This window comes from Onychostoma macrolepis, chromosome 11, assembly GCF_012432095.1.
Source record: "Onychostoma macrolepis isolate SWU-2019 chromosome 11, ASM1243209v1, whole genome shotgun sequence".
Lineage (NCBI taxonomy): Eukaryota > Metazoa > Chordata > Actinopteri > Cypriniformes > Cyprinidae > Onychostoma > Onychostoma macrolepis.
In genome coordinates, this window is record NC_081165.1 from 19,703,899 (window position 1) to 19,721,171 (window position 17,273).

Below are 17,273 nucleotides of genomic sequence, written 5' to 3' on the forward strand. Positions count from 1 at the left end.
CATTTATAACTGATTTGTATGCATATTGAAGGATGACGAAAACATTGAATTTTCTACATTTGAATATGAAGACACGTCAAGCCTCCATGATCCACAGGAAAAGTATTGCTAAGCATTTTGGCCAATCACAAAAAAATTCAATCTTTGACTTTTTTCTAACTCCATGGATTCCAATATGTCTATGATTGGTTAGAATGTATTAATGCAAGAAGGCAAATGCAAAAAAAACAAACATCTAAATTGAAATTTTTAAACCAAAATGGAATTAGGTAAACAACACTCCTAAAAAGTAATCAAAGCTGCTGTAATCGTAATCTTGACAATTTTAGAGATTAATTGCGTAGCTCTAAATCTAAGGCTTACATTGCACAAAAAAAGGAGTAATTATTTCTTATTTAGAGCACCGTCCCTCTGGGGTGGAAATACCTCAGTGTGAGCTTTGATGAGACCCTAGCAAATGTGAAACTCTAGTCGAGTGCTTTGTCTCCACAGCCGCCCAGAGGAGGAGAGGAGAGGCCAGTTTAATTTTCTGTGCTTCATTAGTTAGCTAGACCTCTGGATGCCCCCCCATTGGGCTGGCCTGCCACCGCACACACACACACACATACACACACACATCCCTCCACCTGTCTCTAAGGGTGTTCAGCGCCGCGCTGATTAGCCCCTCCGACACATGCATGCACTCACACACGTGCACACGTACAGTTCAGGTGTGGCTCGAGGCAGCACGCATGCTTCAGCTCAATTGCTTTTTATCAGATTTCATCAGGGAGCCATTACCTCTGTCTCTTTACCTTTTAGGCTTCGGTTACCCTGCTATCTTTCTCCTTCTTTTTGTGCCGCTGGGCAGACGCATGCATGTTTAACCATATACATTTTGAGTGTGAGAAGGTTAACTGTATAATGTTAACCTCCTGTGGCTAGCTCCAATTTGGCCGAATAGAAAATGCTGGAGCCTTTAACACTAGCAAAGACGTTCATATTTGCTTTTTTTAGCATTTGACTGCCTTTCTCGGAGACGACCTAATTCTTTCACACATAGAAAGTGTTTCAGCTGGTATTAATGCACGCAAAAATGCATGTTTTTTTTTTTTTTATCATAAGTTGGAATCAGAATGTGACTTTTGTGTGTTAACATGCTCCTCATTTACTCACCCTCATGTCATTCCAAACTTGTATGACTGAATTTCTTCTGTGAAACACAAAGAAGGACATGAGGGTAAGTAAATGATGACAGAATTTTCATTTTTTGGGTACAATAAACATTTACAGTCTTTTAAATGTTGATGACTTCACAGACTTTTTGTCCAATCAGATGCCTCTCCCCTGGAAACACCTACAACTGACTAGCAAGTAGCAAACCATGTCATGGCTGTGATGTAACTAAAGCCAGTTTAGTTGTAATATGAGATATCAGTGCAGGAAAAAAGCAATGCACTTTTTTGCTTTAGTTTATATCTCTTAGTAGACTTTCTTTAGAAATGTTGTGTTTTAGACACTTGCCAGCCTGATAAAACTAATATTGTGACTGGATAGTCAATGCTTAACAAAGAGAACTTCTATAGCAAAGTAATTCCTCTACAACACCTCTACAAAACCCATGGAGAAATCAAAAACACAGCATTGCTTCTGGTCTGAAGAACTTGGGATCGGTACCAGAGAATTATATAACATTTCCTCCACTGTCTAATAAGGGCCTGGGACTGTGGCCGGTGTGTATTTAGGCTGGCATAGAGTTGGATGGCGGCCGAGTACAGTGTCAGCCATGGGTGCCATTTCTGTAATGGGGTTTTCATTTATTGCCTTGAGGATAATCCACTTTAGACAGGAAGCACTACCTACAGCCATTAAGCCTAATCCCATGGACTCAGTTTAATTGTCTGGTTTCTGAACGCACTGCAAGTTGTGATGGTCGCACTGTGGAGGCTGCAGGAAATATATATGAGAAAGCATGACTGTGATGATGATAATTATGATGATGAAACCATCATGACACCGGGAAGACTTAAGGAAGGACACTCCCATGTGACAGGAAGTGATTCAACAAAAATGTTCCTCATAAAAGTAAAAAAGAAAAGAAAAAGAAATTAATAATTAGTTATATTTAAACTTTTCTAAGTACAACATTTGTTTACTTAATGCCAAAAAAAAATTGTTGCTTTGACATGTAACAAATTGCATTGTTAAAAACTATTGCATTTAATTAAAATTTTCTATTAAACGTTCATAATAATTAATTTTGAAATATGTTTTATGTTGTTAATTATGTTGTTAATTAAGTGTAATTAATTTAAATTCTCTCTTTTAATTTTAATTTGATCATTTCAGTTTGTCATAAAATTCTAATGTGACTTTAAAATGTGACTTTATGCATGTGTGTACACAATACTTTGCAGAAGTTTTAGGCCATTAGTATTTTTTCAAAAAAAAAAAAAAGAACGATTTTTAAGGCTTATTATTGGATTATTATATGTAATAGCTAAAGGAATGTTTGGAAATGTAAACTGATATTTCCTGCTGACACACTACAGCAAAAGATAGGAAAAAATATCCTGGTATAAAACCATTTTTTGTTGGTGAAAATACTAATGGCCTAAGAATTTTACATAGTACTGTATATATGTATATGAATGTATGTATGTAAATATGAAATTGCTCTGATAGAATGGTGTTTGAAAAAAGTTGGAAAAAATCAAGTAGGAGCTTTCAAATTTTTTTCCTCATAATTTTTTAGCAGAATTGTCAGGTTAAAACAGATGGCCGATCTTTTAAAGTGGGCCAGATTTGTCTCTCCGAGCCTAGTATTTTCTGCACAAACATGCATTTCCGTAGAAATAATGCAGTCACATACCTCTTGAATGTGTAATGCGGTCACATAATTCCTCATGCGGTCATTTCATGTGCCACTATATCTTTCATACCTGCTAACTTCTTTTTATTTTTTATTTTATAGCCACTATTTTTCACCCACTTCACACACACAAAGATTGCACAGTGCATCCACAAAGCATGCATTTATCTCAACTGAATGCAGGGCCATGGGAAGGCTCACAGCAATTAACACTCTCTCACACTACACACACACACACACATACGGGCCATCTTGACCCCTCTCCCACTACTGCAAAAACACACACTAATAATCTCACACAGACCCGTACATTCACTCTCACAAAGAATCTCTCGCAAAAAGCCAATGCACAACTTGCACGCTCACCCTCTGTCAGAGAATGAGGTGTTTATGAGCGGACTGTTTGGGCCGGAAGTAACGCTGTTCTCTGACCTAGACTCCAGGCCTCAAGGGCAGGTCAGGTCCTCTTGACCCCTGCGTTCCATAAGTCTCGCCTGCTGCGGCCTGAAGCGCTCTCCACACGTCTTCCGGCCAAACACACATACAGACAGATACATACAAACACACTCTGTCAGTCTCACAGGCCTAGATGGCCACTATCAGTAAAAGGCCACACAGAAGTTTGACACTCCTGAGAGTGAAATTATCTTAGGTGTCTTAATGCTAGTGAGTGTACTCCTAACAGCTGCCAAAAATAAAAAATAAATCACGCACCGCAAATCATTGTTCATGGCTGACATAACTAAAAGCAGCCAACAGGCTTTTAAAAAATGAGACGATCTCTTCAAAACGTAACACTCCAATTTATTTTTTGATAGGAATAAACAACCACAGGACAGAAGAGAGGTGTACAGTTACCTGTAAGTTAGTAAGCAGCTACTTATGCTAAACGCTAAACCATCCACAACTGCAGAGCAACCTCATAGCAACATGCAAAATATCATTTAGAACACTCAGCAATCGCATAGCAATTTGCTAAATAACATTTAGGACACTTTAGAAACCTCATAGCATCATGCAAAATAACCTTCAGGACACTTTAGAAACCTCTTTGCAACACTCTGGCTATACCCTAAACATGCTAGCACCATACATCAAAATCTGATTTTATACAAGTTTGGTGACAGTAAAATAATACTTTTATTCAGCATAAAGTTGATCAAAAGTGACATTATTGTTACAAAATATTTCCTCTTTCAAATAAATGCTGTGCTTTTGAACTTTGTATTTATTAAATAATCCTGAAAAGAATTATTATGGTTTCAGTGCAACTGCTTGACAATAATAAGGAATGTTTTTCTGAGCGGCAAATCAGCATATTAGAATGATTTCTGAAAGATCATGTGACACCGAAGACTGGAGTAATGATGCTGAAAATCAGCTTTGCCATCACATGAATAAATGACATTTTAAAACACAAAATTAAAATATTCCAATTAAAATAAATACATTTTATATTAAGTAATAATATTTCACAATATGACTGTTTTTACTCTATTGTTGATACAAAATAAATGCAGTCTTTGTGAGCATAAGAGATCTCTTAACATTTGAACAGTAGTATACGTACAATAGTCGTCAAGTGGACATTAGAAACTAATTACAAATAATTATTTCCTGACACCAATCACACATTTCGCAGTTCTTTTATACATGTTTGTTACTGTCTGAGTGGCTCAGTTGTGTGCTTTGTCTGAAAGAAGCCATTTGCTGTGTGTTGAGTGGACATGATGTAGCTGTTAGCTACAAGTGCTGATTAAATCAAGTGTAATATATCGCATGTGTCTGTTGGTTTGCGACTTTGAGAGAGTAGGTACGTCACCACCCTTCGTGCAGATGTTACATTTGGCAAGACATTAAGAGTATGTGCATTTACATACCCAAAAACACTCATATCTCACAGCAGCACTGAAATGAGACATCACATTTTATAAACGTGTCCACCAGCAGTCATCCGTGCCCTACAACAGCGTGTACATATACAGTCGTCCTCTCTCTATCTTTGTCTCTCTCTTTTCGCTCTCGTTTACCCCCAACACACACACACACGCAGCCGTTTCCCCCGACACTCTTCTCTTTCAGACTAAACAATTGTGACTTGGCTGGGAAAGAGCTTTGGATCCAGATGCTACTCCTCTGGCTCCCCCCTCTCTCGCGCTGTAGATTGCTTTAATTGGAGTGGCAGGCACAGATACTCTCTCAACAGACGCAATGCACCGGGGAGCTCCCACTCCTGGCAGTAGTCTTCCATTAGTGCTCCAAATAAAAGAAAGTTGAGAGCTGTTTTTCAGGTGTTTATCGCTAACTCAGCTTCAGGCAGCTGCTAACTCCTCTCCCCTCTAGCTTTTGCCTGCACATAGTTTGCTCCAAGTTTCTCGACCTTTAGCACATCTGTTTTCTTCCCGTTCACTTTGCTCTGATGTGAAACATAAAAAACATTTTCTTTTTTTTTTCCCGAGGCATATGGACTCTCTGTGGATTTTTTAAAAGTCTTTATGATTAGCAGGTACATAGCACACATATACCTGTAAAGGTGCAATGTAAATAAATACACGGGTGACATTAAGTTAAAAAGTTACAGAGGCTCAGGAGGAGACATTCACAGATTAATTAACGTTATGAAAACAGATAAGTGTATTAATTATTAACAAATAATTTGGTACCTGGATTGCTAATTGGTCAATACGGTCTATCCACTATGCTAAAACACAAAATATATCATTTTTATAAAAATATATTTAATTGAACAAATAAAAAAACTAAAGTTGACAATTTACAATTTGTACAATTGTAAAAAAAATAAAATAAATAAAATAAAAAAAACATAAAATAAATAAATAAAACATAATTATGAAATATATGCAAAAAATTCTCTCATATGTTTTCAACATAATAATTATAATAAATGTTTTTTTTTTAGCAGAAAATTAGAATATTAGAATGATTTCTGAAGGATCATGTGACTGGAGTAACGATGCTAAAAATTCAGCTCTAAAATCACAGGAATAAATTACATTTGAAAATATATTCAAACAGAAAACAGTTATTTTAAATAGTAAAAATATTTCAAAATTTTACTAAGTTTTTGCTGATCAAATAAATGCAGGCTTGGTGAGCAGAAGAGACTTTAAAACATTAAAAATCTTACTGTTCAAAAACTTTTGACTGATAGTGTAAATAAATTCTCTAGTAACTATGGAAGCCTATTTCTGCTTCATAAAAAATATCATGTTTTGGTCAATTAAATTTATGACATTAAAAAAAAATGAAATTATGAAATAAAAAGTAAACGTGTTGGCATAAAAAGTTTAAATTACATCTGAAGTCATAAGTATGATATAAAAATATTGATAATGTTTTTTTGGTGGAAATGGGTTTCAATATATATTACATTTTTCACCTCAACCCATGCATGACATTCACTAGCCACTAAATTCATCAAGCTGTGGAGGGCAAGGTACAGTCACGGTCAAATACAGTAAAGAAACCCCTAAAACCAGGCCACCTCACACTTCCCTCACCTCTTCATTCTCTCACCTTGGCTCAAAGGGCCGTGTGTATGTGTGCGAGTTTGTGGCCAGACCTCAGGCTTTGAATTTTATACCTTGTCCCAAGAGTGTACCACACTGTTACGACTCAATTAACTTTTCTTGCGCTGATTTTACCCGGCTTCCCCTCAAATTTGTCCTGAAATAAATCACAAAAAAAAGGAAAATTGGAAAAACAAGAACTGGGGCACAAATTTCCTCTTCTGTAATCCCCTCTTTGCCAAGACTAGTCAATTAGACTCTGAGGTGTAAAAGTCTGTGCTCTGGCTACAGTTGGTTTTGAGCCTGACCGGTTTGACCTCCTCCACCCAGGACCCCCAACTTCCTCTTCTTTATCTCATATATTTTCTGAAGAGGGATAAAAAGGGGGGCTGGGGGCGTCCGGAGAGAGCGGGGAATGTGGTCCAATCCCCTAGCGCTCCAAACTCTCTCCCTTTTCAGCACATTTCTAAACAGCACCTCTTCGACCTGATTCCAAAATAAAAGAAAACATGGAAAGAAAAACAAGAAAGAAGCACAAAAAGGCGGAAATGTTATTTAAAAGGTACCAGACCACATCATTTTCCACTGATATTATATACTCCCGGGCCGTATCCAAAATATATACGGGCCAGAGGCCAAGAATGTAAAAATAAAATACATAGACTCAACATCTGGACAGGGCCTGAACAAAACTACTATTTAATGACCACTGAATAAGGTATTCTTCCATTTACGCTCTTTATTTCTCTTTTTCACACTCGTTTATCCTCATGGGGGTCTGCTACTTCTGATCCGGGCTTGGTTTTCAGTCACGTTTCCTGCGTAGCTGACAAAATGCTCATTTTTATTATAATTATCCATTGTCTGAAGCACACATTGAAGACTTTGTGTTTCCACAGCTTCGCTTCACCGCATACCTGGTGTGCTGATGGTTCAATATCTACTTTTAGGGTTTCTGTTGGCTAAATAAATGGGTAGACTTTGGCAGCGCAATGGCCTGTAATAGTTGTTTTAGTTGCGGGTTCATGTCTTGCTTTGAGAGCTCCCTGGACGCTCTCCAGCTCCTTGCCCCATTCCAAACGGAAATATTTACTCCCTTAATGAACTGGCCGAGAGGACTCAGACAGTCAGTGATTACAAGAGTGAACGGTATGTGCAAGGTGTCCGTAACAGTGTGGTTTGGCACTTTGGAGAAAACCGCTGAGACTCTGGGTAGCTCTTTATAGTGTTTTCATGCGTGTCTTACAGCTCAAACGGCAAAGTTGCATTGGCGCATTTTAGCTGATAAAATTACCTTTTATAAACACTCATTTAGACTTATAGTTCGAGGTCTACTCTGCATTGACAACATATTTGGCATGCCCCTTTTTGAATGAAGCATTTAGATGAAGGAGGGAGGGTAAAATGCAGGAGACATTAATTTAACACAAAGGTAACTTCTGTTCTGCTGAGAAGACAAACTATATGCCAAAGTGTCCTCTAACAGAGGAATGTATTACCTGGATGTGGTTTCGTACTCAAAGAGCCATGTGAAAAAGAGAGAGTGGATGTATGTGTGTGTTTAATGATGGGGAGGAATAAACTGTTTATAGTTGTTTGGGGAGTCTGTGTGAGGCAGACCTTGAGCATATAGAGGGCTTAATTTGGGCAGGAACAATGCCATTTTATATCTAGTCTAGGGGATCTTGACATTTTTTGATGCCGATGACTCCAAATTATAAAAAAAAAATTGAAAGATTTTTTTCCTAAAATGGGAAGGCAACTATACATTTTCATGTATAAAGATCTATGTATAGCCTACTGTACCAGCAAATTATAAAGTATGAGAACTTTAAGATATTGTTTCCAAGATTAAATAAGTGTTTTTTATACAGTACTGTCACAATATGTTGAAGCCTAAATGAATAAATAATCAATTTTATAAAATACACTACCGTTCAAAAGTTTGGAGGGCAAAGCAGAATTTTCCGCAGCCATTACTCCAGTCTTCAGCTGATTTGCTCATAAAACATTTATTATTATTATCAATATTGAAAACAGTTCTGCTAAATGATTTTATGGAAACCGTACGGTTCACACATACGGTAAATATTTTGAAAATATAAATATATTTATATTCTCATATTTTATATTATATATAAATATATAATATATTATAATATTATATAAAACATTATATATGAACATAACATATTTTTCATAAATACACTGAACAAAATTATGAACGCAACACTTTTGTTTTTGCCCCCATTTTTCATGAGCTGAACTCAAAGATCTAAGACTTTTTCTATGTACACAAAAGGCCTATTTCTCTCAAATATTGTTCACAAATCTGTCTAAATCTGTGTTAGTGAGCACTTCTCCTTTGCTGAGATACTCCATCCACCTCACAGGTGTGGCATATCAAGATGCTGATTAGACAGCATGATTATTGCACAGGTGTGCCTTAGGCTGGCCACAATAAAAGGCCACTCTAAAATGTGCAGTTTTACTGTATTGGGGGGGTCCGAAAACCAGTCAGTATCTGGTGTGACCACCATTTGCCTCACGCAGTGCAACACATCTCCTTCACATAGAGTTGATCAGGTTGTTGATTGTGGCCTGTGGAATGTTGGTCCACTCCTCTTCAATGGCTGTGCGAAGTTGCTGGATATTAGCAGGAACTGGAACATGCTGTCATATACGCCGATCCAGAGCAAGAACAAGCTCAATGGGTGACATGTCCGGAGAGTATGCTGGCCATGCAAGAACTGGGATGTTTTCAGCTTCCAGGAATTGTGTACAGATCCTTGCAACATGGGGCCGTGCATTATCATGCTGCAACATGAGGTGATGGTCGTGGATGAATGGCACAACAATGGGCCTCAGGATCTCGTCATGGTATCTCTGTGCATTAAAAATGGCATCAATAAAATTCACCTGTGTTCGTTGTCCATAACATACGCCTGCCCATACCACTCAAGTCGGTTACGACGACGAACTGCAGTCAGGTCGAGACCCGATGAGGACGACAAGCATGCAGCTGAGCTTCCCTGAGACGGTTTCTGACAGTTTGTGCAGAAATTCTTTGGTTATGCAAACCGATTGTTGCAGCAGCTGTCCGGGTGGCTGGTCTCAGACGATCTTGGAGGTGAAGATGCTGGATGTGGAGGTCCTGGGCTGGTGTGGTTACACGTGGTCTGCGGTTGTGAGGCCGGTCGGATGTACTGCCAAATTCTCTGAGACGGCTTATGGTAGAGAAATGAACATTCAATTCACGGGCAACAGCTCTGGTGGACATTCCTGCAGTCAGCATGCCAATTGCACGCTCCCTCAAAACTTGCGACATCTGTGGCATTGTGCTGTGTGATAAAACTGCACATTTTAGAGTGGCCTTTTATTATGGCCAGCCTAATGCACACCTGTGCAATAATCATGCTGTCTAATCAGAAATAGGCCTTTTGTGTACATAGAAAAAGTCTTAGATCTTTGAGTTCAGCTCATGAAAAATGGGGGCAAAAACAAAAGTGTTGAGTTTATAATTTTGTCCAGTGTATATACATGCATGTGTTTGTATTTATATATACATAATAAATATACAGAGTATACTTAAAATACAGAGTAAATACATAATAAAATAAAGAGTATACACATATATTATGTAAACAAAACTTTTATTTTAGATGCGATTAATCATGATTAAGCGTTTGACAGCACTAATCTTTAATAATTATCAACAATAAAATCTCAGCATTTTATAAAATATTAACATTTTTAAATGGTAAATATTTGAAATAATAATACCAAAAAAATAAATAAATACCTGCATCCCCTGAAGTGCCCCACTTCTACCCCTTGAACACAGTTTGAAAATCCCTGATCTAGAACACAGTATAGACTTCTGGGTTACACCACTTGCAAAATCCCAATTGTACCCCTGCGCATATGCATCAGTACGATCTACATTAAATTTAGCACAGTTAGAGCTGTCAGGGCTGCCCATCTGGACAAAGACGAGCTAAGCATTTATTAAAAGCATTTATCACACAAACACAAGGTCAAGATCCTCGAGTCAGCAGACCTGCCCTGTGGGAAGACACTACACAAGCTTACCTAGCTTCTTTTTTTTTTTGTCAACCTAGAAAATGTCCTCTTGGGAAGTTCTATTCCAATTCTTTTCATGGGCCTATTCGCAATCGCTCTTTAATCACGTCTTTAAATCCATGGCGTGTGGAGACGTGCGTGTCTGAGCCCCGGTGAGCGTAGCATCATTTGTGTACACATCCTCCTGTATCAGATAACCTGGATGAGCTCCTGCGTTATGTGCTAACTCAATTCTGCTCTGACAGGGCGGATCAGAGATGCGGATCCGCTGACAGCCGTTTACATGCTTCGTGGCCTTCACTGCGCAACTTATCAGAACGCCACATTAAAGACCCCTGTAGGAGTCCCTCATGATAAGCATCTGAATATCAATACAGCCCAGTGAGGATGCTTACACACACACACACAAACCCCTCCACATCACAGCGGCTGACATCTGACATGCTGATATTCTAACTAATAATCTCCGAAACATCCAGCTAACCTCCTCCTGCATCACTCTTTCGCTGACTCTCTTGTTGCTTCCAGGCTTCGAATGGTGTTCCAGGCTAGGAATGGTGTTCTGTGATTTAAAACAAACAAGCAAGCAAGCAAACACAAAACAATTTACTACTGTTGTAGTTACATTAAAAAGACTTCAAAAAATTAATTTAGTAAAAATTGGGATTACTAGTAGGATTTCAACAGAGTGCAACAGCTGGATTCTGGAAGTAAAAATCCAATTATTTTCTCCAAAGAGAAATAGATTTTTAATGATTTTGGGTAAACCTTTAAGGACAGACCTACCAAAAGCTGCAAGGTTATTAATTGATGGTATATGCTTCTGTTGAGGCATCAGTCAGCGTAATTTCAACTTCACTTTTTAAAATACCCCATTTAATAGCCAAAATCCATTTGGAGAACTACACCAAGAGTCCTAAAGAGAAAGATCCATCAATCAGAAAATCTCCCACAGTCCCATAAAGCATAATCAAGTTGCTCTCCCTATACTCTGAAGAATGTGTGTGTGTGTTTGTTTGTGTAATATCTGCAATGAATTACAGATATATGTATACAATATATATATATATATATATGTGCTTTTACATGTAATCAATAATAATAATAACAACAAGAATTATTTTTATTATTATTATTATTATTAATAATAATATTTTATGCAGAAACTAATTGGAGAAAACACTTTTGGAGCCATGGCCACTAAAAAAGTGAATGTTCCCTGTTTGTGGTATTTTTCTAATGTCTAGTATTTTCTAATGATGGATGAGGGTCAGGTTCTGTTTGGGATCAGATTTATTTATTTATTTAGAAAGAAACTAATATTTTTATTCAGCAAGGATACATTAAATTGATCAAAAGACTTTGTCTTTTGTTACATTGTTACAAAAAATCTATTTCAAATAAATGCAGTTCTTTTGAACTTTCTATTCTTTAAAGAATGATGGAAAATATATATAACCACACAGTGTTTCTTGAGCAGCAAATCAGCATATTATCATAGAATTATCATAGAATCAGCATATCAGCATAAAATGATTTCTGGATCATGTGACACTGAAGACTGGAGTAATTGCTGCAGAAAATTTTGCATTACAGGAATAAATTACATGTTAAAAATATATATCAAAACAGAAAATAGTTATTTTAAATTAAAATTCTTTTAAACTATACTGTAAAAAAAAAAAAGTTGAGCGAACTTAAAAAAAAACATTTTTTACCAGCTTCAGCAGATTTTTGAGTTTGCTCAACTTGTTTTTGTGGGAGATTCTCAAATTTTTGTTGTATAAACTTAAAACAATAAGTTGAGAAAACTCAAAAATCTGCTGAAGTTTGTTGCCTTAAAATTTTAAGTTGGCTCAACTTTTTTTTTTTACAGTGTATGATATGAATTACTAATTTGTAATGCAATACATGTTATACCAAAGTCCCTTTAAGACAAGTCATTTCACTTGGCGACCATATTTGAAACGCCTCTCGGGCATGCAGATCTCTTTGAATGGGGAAACATCAAAATCTCCTAAACAGTTCACCAAGCTTATGATTAAATGTCACATTTGAAATCACCAATGAAATCTGCTTCATAAATATTGTTCCTTATGTTCTAATAGAGTTAAAAAAGCTTATTTTTCAGGCTAGATCAGCCAGTGTGCACATCTCAGAATGCTGGCTGTTTCTATAGCAACCTACAGAGCCTAGATTGGCTCTTTTATTTAGAAGGCGGGGCTTCCTTCGATAGAGCAGCCATATTAAGCGTTGCAGTTTTATTCTATAAGTGCATCCCAAATCGCGTACTTATGCACTATTCTATGATGTTTTGTAGTATAAATAGTGCAAGTAATGCGTTCACACTGAAAATTCCAAAAAAAGAAAAGGTGCAATTTAAATACCCGGATGATGCACTTAAATAACCGAAAAAAACAAAGTGTGGAACATTGAATACTTTATGCACTCAACTGTCTCAGCTTTAAGGGAGGGAGAGGGGCTATCAGAGACCGATTATTAATGACAAAATAACCTTATAAAATTCATGCACTACATGACTGAGTAAATAGTGCACAAATAAATAGTGAATAAGTGTACAGTGACGCAGTTATAGTCTTTGGTTGTACTAACCCTCCTATCTGTGCTAACTTCACCACGCACTGCTTGAACATCCTACACACCACAGCCTCACAGGGCAGGGGCTGATATAAACGTCTAACAGAGGAACACAGTAATACAGCCTGTAAAATGCACCAGTAAACACCACAAACAAACATGAAGCTTTAATGAGAATAGGAAAATGTGTTTCAAGCCTGCATTGTTATTAAAACTCCTATTTAGCCTAAGTTTATGGCAGAAACTTCTGTAAAAGACTATATTACAATAAGCCATAAACCCCAGTCTGACCACTCAATGACAAAATCTGACACCGCAAACGAGACGTGGGACTTGGGTTTCAATGGATTTCACGCTTTTCCATTGTCTAATCGAACTGAAACACCACATGAAACCTGCTCTCCTAACAAACCCGGCCTCTCATCCGCATGGGTAAAACTCCCTCTGTAAAAGCCATGTGTCTGAGAGCAGATTGTTTGTCCGTACAAATTTATTTGTTTTTGGGAGTTGGAGACGTGCTTCTGTTTGTGAGGTCATTGCACCCCGTGTTCTCTCCTTGTTTCCTCGACAGATCGATGTAGCCCATGCGCTCGCTGCGTCGCCTGTTTATAGACTCGTCGTTTGTTTTCCATGTAAACATCTTTGCGTCTTTTTGTTTTCATATCCAGTTTTTCCATCAAGATCTTTTATAAGCTGCTGATGTCACTGCTCAGAAACATCAAATAGACAGTGGGATAATAAAGTGAAAAGAAAGAAAGAAAAACTTCACTGGCATGCAGAAACCAATCAAAACAGAGGTCGTTTACATACAGAAGTCTTAAGGTTACAGCACCAAAAGCAAAAATGAGAAATTATGACTGTTTTTAGACCAAGAAACCTTGGCTAACATTATAAGAGGACTTCAGGGAACAATGCTACAAATGTTTGGAATATGGATAGAGAGTGAGATAATAAAGCAAAAACTGCAGAGGCTAATCAAAACAGAGATCATGTGCATATAGAAGTCTTAAAGGTACAGAACTAAAGGCAAAAAAAATAAATAAATAAATAATAAGATAAATTATGACTGCTTTTGGACCAGGAAACCTTGACTAACATTATAAGTAGACTTCAGGGAAAAAAATGCTACAAATGTTTGGAATATGGCGCCTTAAACCTAAATAATTCCACTTGCATACGATGTGTCACTTAGTACATTTCCAAGAAAAACATTACGCAACAAACTTTCTCTAACATTAATGTCACACTGCATCTGAGTTGCATAGCATTGATGTCACAAGCAATAAAAATCTTTTAAACGTGTTTTATTCATTAGTAGGATGTGCGATATGCGTAATAATTCACCCTGAAATGAAGAGCTGTGAAAAACATGAGTGCTGAGTCTCTTCTGAAGCAGTAAATATGAGCGTGTTGGGAGGAGTTTGAGATGAAGGATGTCTTCCTCACTGCTTACCTCACAAGCGTGAACAAAAATGCTCTTTGTGCGTGTTTGGGCACAGTCAACTGTATTGTGCTGTAAATGAACAGACACACAGTGTAGGTCAGCTGGTCACTGAACACAAATGGCCACAATGCTTCAGTTGATTGATTTGCTGTCTGAGGTTAATCATGTTCAGAAGTGTCATGCCAGTTCATTTTTGAGCCAAGTGGTTTTTAAAAGCAAATTACCAAAAAAAGAAATAAAAAATCATTTATATCTTTGATATGTCTAAATTTGGTTAGTTCAATTGAGCTGCACCTTTCGCAGGTCATTTGCTTGTCGTATTTTAACTCGCTTATATTTAACTGTAAAAGCATCATTCAGATAGCTTTCAATATTAGAAAAATAATATAAAAATGGAATATTTATCTTTTTTTAATGAATTTTTTTGTTGTTTTAGCAGCAGTATCAAACCTGTTGATCTGACTGGAATTATACCACATTCATTCATCTTTCATTCCAAAAAGACCAAAATCCAGTCCTTTCTTTTTCTGAATTAGTGAAATGTGAAGCATTCAAAGACATTTAGTGTGGATGGACAGAAATCAAGTAGCTTAGTGTCCGACATGATGTGAGAATCTAAACAGGAATTGGTTCCTTCTTATGGAAAACAAATTAAGATTTCATTTTTGTGAATGACTACTAAACAGCAGAATATTTGTGAGGGGGGAATTATTTAGAAACTTGGTCATTTTTAATTCATTTTAGGTATGGTGATTGAGGATTAATAATTCATATCACCTTTTCCTCCTTGACTCATTAAAGAGCATGTTTGAGATGACGTTCCTCTGAGCTGAAATAATAAAAGTGACAGATTTGAATGGATGGCTTTATAAATCTTTAGCACAGGGGAACAGAAAGAGAGGGATGGAGAGGTACAGCAGCATGCTTTCTCTCTTTGTGTTTCACTCTTTGTGAGGTTCTGGGTTGTACAACCTTAGTAAATGCTCAATAGAGAAGATTAAAAGGATAGGTCAGTCACCTATAAATGAAATGTCCTTCATAATTTACTCACCTTTACATGTTGTCATTGTGAATCTCAAGCTATAAAAGTACATAAATATATATATATTTTTTTTATGCATATAAAATAAAATGTATGTATTTATATCGTTTTTAAATAAAGTAAAAGGTTTGGGGTCAGTAAGTTTTTTTTATTTATTTATTTATTTATTTATTTTTTTGGAAAAATGAATTCATTTGAATACTTTTCACTTTCAAAATTTTGTACTTTAATTGTGCGGAAGTAGTGCTGAAGTCCAATTAAAGACATATTTAGTATATCTGATTGTGCTAAAGTGGAACTATTGCAAGTATACTTTAGATACACTTTAAATATTTTGCATTTAAAGGGCGATGTTATACAATCCTCATCAAAAGTGACATTAAAACACATTTTAGGCTTATTAATAAGAAATGTGCATTGTGCACAAGTAATAATCCAAATAAAGTTTCATTAAAAATTTTATATCAGTAGGTCTCAAGTTATCTGTCAGTAAATATGTAAATAGATTTGAACTATACTTGGTATGAAATAAATGTATTTTAAATATATTACTTTTTTACTAGGGCAGCATAATAAAATCATTTCTGTAGAATTATGTGACACTGAAGACTGGCGTAATGCCTGCTGAAAATTCAGCTTTGTTATCACAGGTATAAATTGCGTTTTAAAATATATTAAAATAGAAAACCTATTTTAGATTGCAATAATATTTCACAATATTGCCATACAAAATTTGCTCAAAAATGCGGTTTGGATTTAAGTTATTTTAGCCTTATTAGTATATTAGTATCCCTTTAACCTCACAGTACAAAAAGAGAGAAAGAGAGAGAGAGAGAGAGAGAGAGAAAGATGTGAAAAAGACAAAGACGTGACAGGCAAGGCCAGAAGAGTCCAGGGTGAAAAGACGTGAAGCGGTGGACAGGATCTGGCCACAGAAAGCGAGACGAGAGGAATAATGAATGGTAGAGATGCAAATGTGTGTTTGTTAATGAGTGGTGTGGCGTGATAATGACCAACCATCTGAGCAGAAAAGGAGCTGGTCTTATCTTATACCATTCAAGCACGCTTGGCCTCACCTGCCGTCAGTAGGGCTGCCACATGTCACACACAAATACACACACACACACACACACACACACACACACACACACAAGTCACAAAACAAAGGCCTGCACTGCTGCCCGCCGCTCCCTCGCAAACAGCCTAAATTAAATCTTTTAAATATGCAACAGCGATTGGCAATTAAACCTGCTTCTGCCTTTAAAGAGATTAGTGAGGCTGAAGAGTTAGACAGAATGATGATCTTGACACACACACACGCACTTTTTAAACCCCCCTTCACCCAGAATCCTTTGCTGTGTTCTATTCTTTTGGGAATAATTGCTTTTGGGTGTGTGTGTATGAAATGAAAGAAAGATTTTGGTCCCAATGTGACACAGTGGGAGGAGTCAATTTGCAGAGTGTTTATTTTTGGTGTGTTGGCCCTCACTCACTCGCTCACTCTCTCTCTCTCAATCTCCTGTCTGATCACACACACACACACACACTCCGGTGAACAAATACAATCTGTGTAAGGAGTGGGCACGGAGAGACCAGAGCCTTATCAGCAGACACAACAGGGCCGACAGAGGAAACAGGCCGGGGAGAAAAGACAGACCTCCTCCCTGACACACAAACACACTCGCGCACTCACACACACAGTTGTTGAGGAATGTTTCTAGCTCT

The 17,273-nt window shown here is 37.0% G+C and overlaps 1 protein-coding gene across 12 annotated transcripts in view; it reads right to left on the reverse strand.

Moving 5' to 3' along the window:
* Positions 1 to 17,273, reverse strand: part of foxp4 (forkhead box P4) — a 294,987-nt gene that overhangs the window by 177,353 nt on the left and 100,361 nt on the right. The window contains exon 4 of one of the 12 annotated variants that reach the window (XM_058790701.1): positions 1,156 to 1,192. The exons of the other annotated variants lie outside the window; for them this stretch is intronic. The gene's annotated coding sequence lies outside the window, so the exon portion shown is untranslated. The remainder of the gene's footprint in view (positions 1 to 1,155; positions 1,193 to 17,273) is intronic. 12 annotated transcript variants of the gene reach the window in all.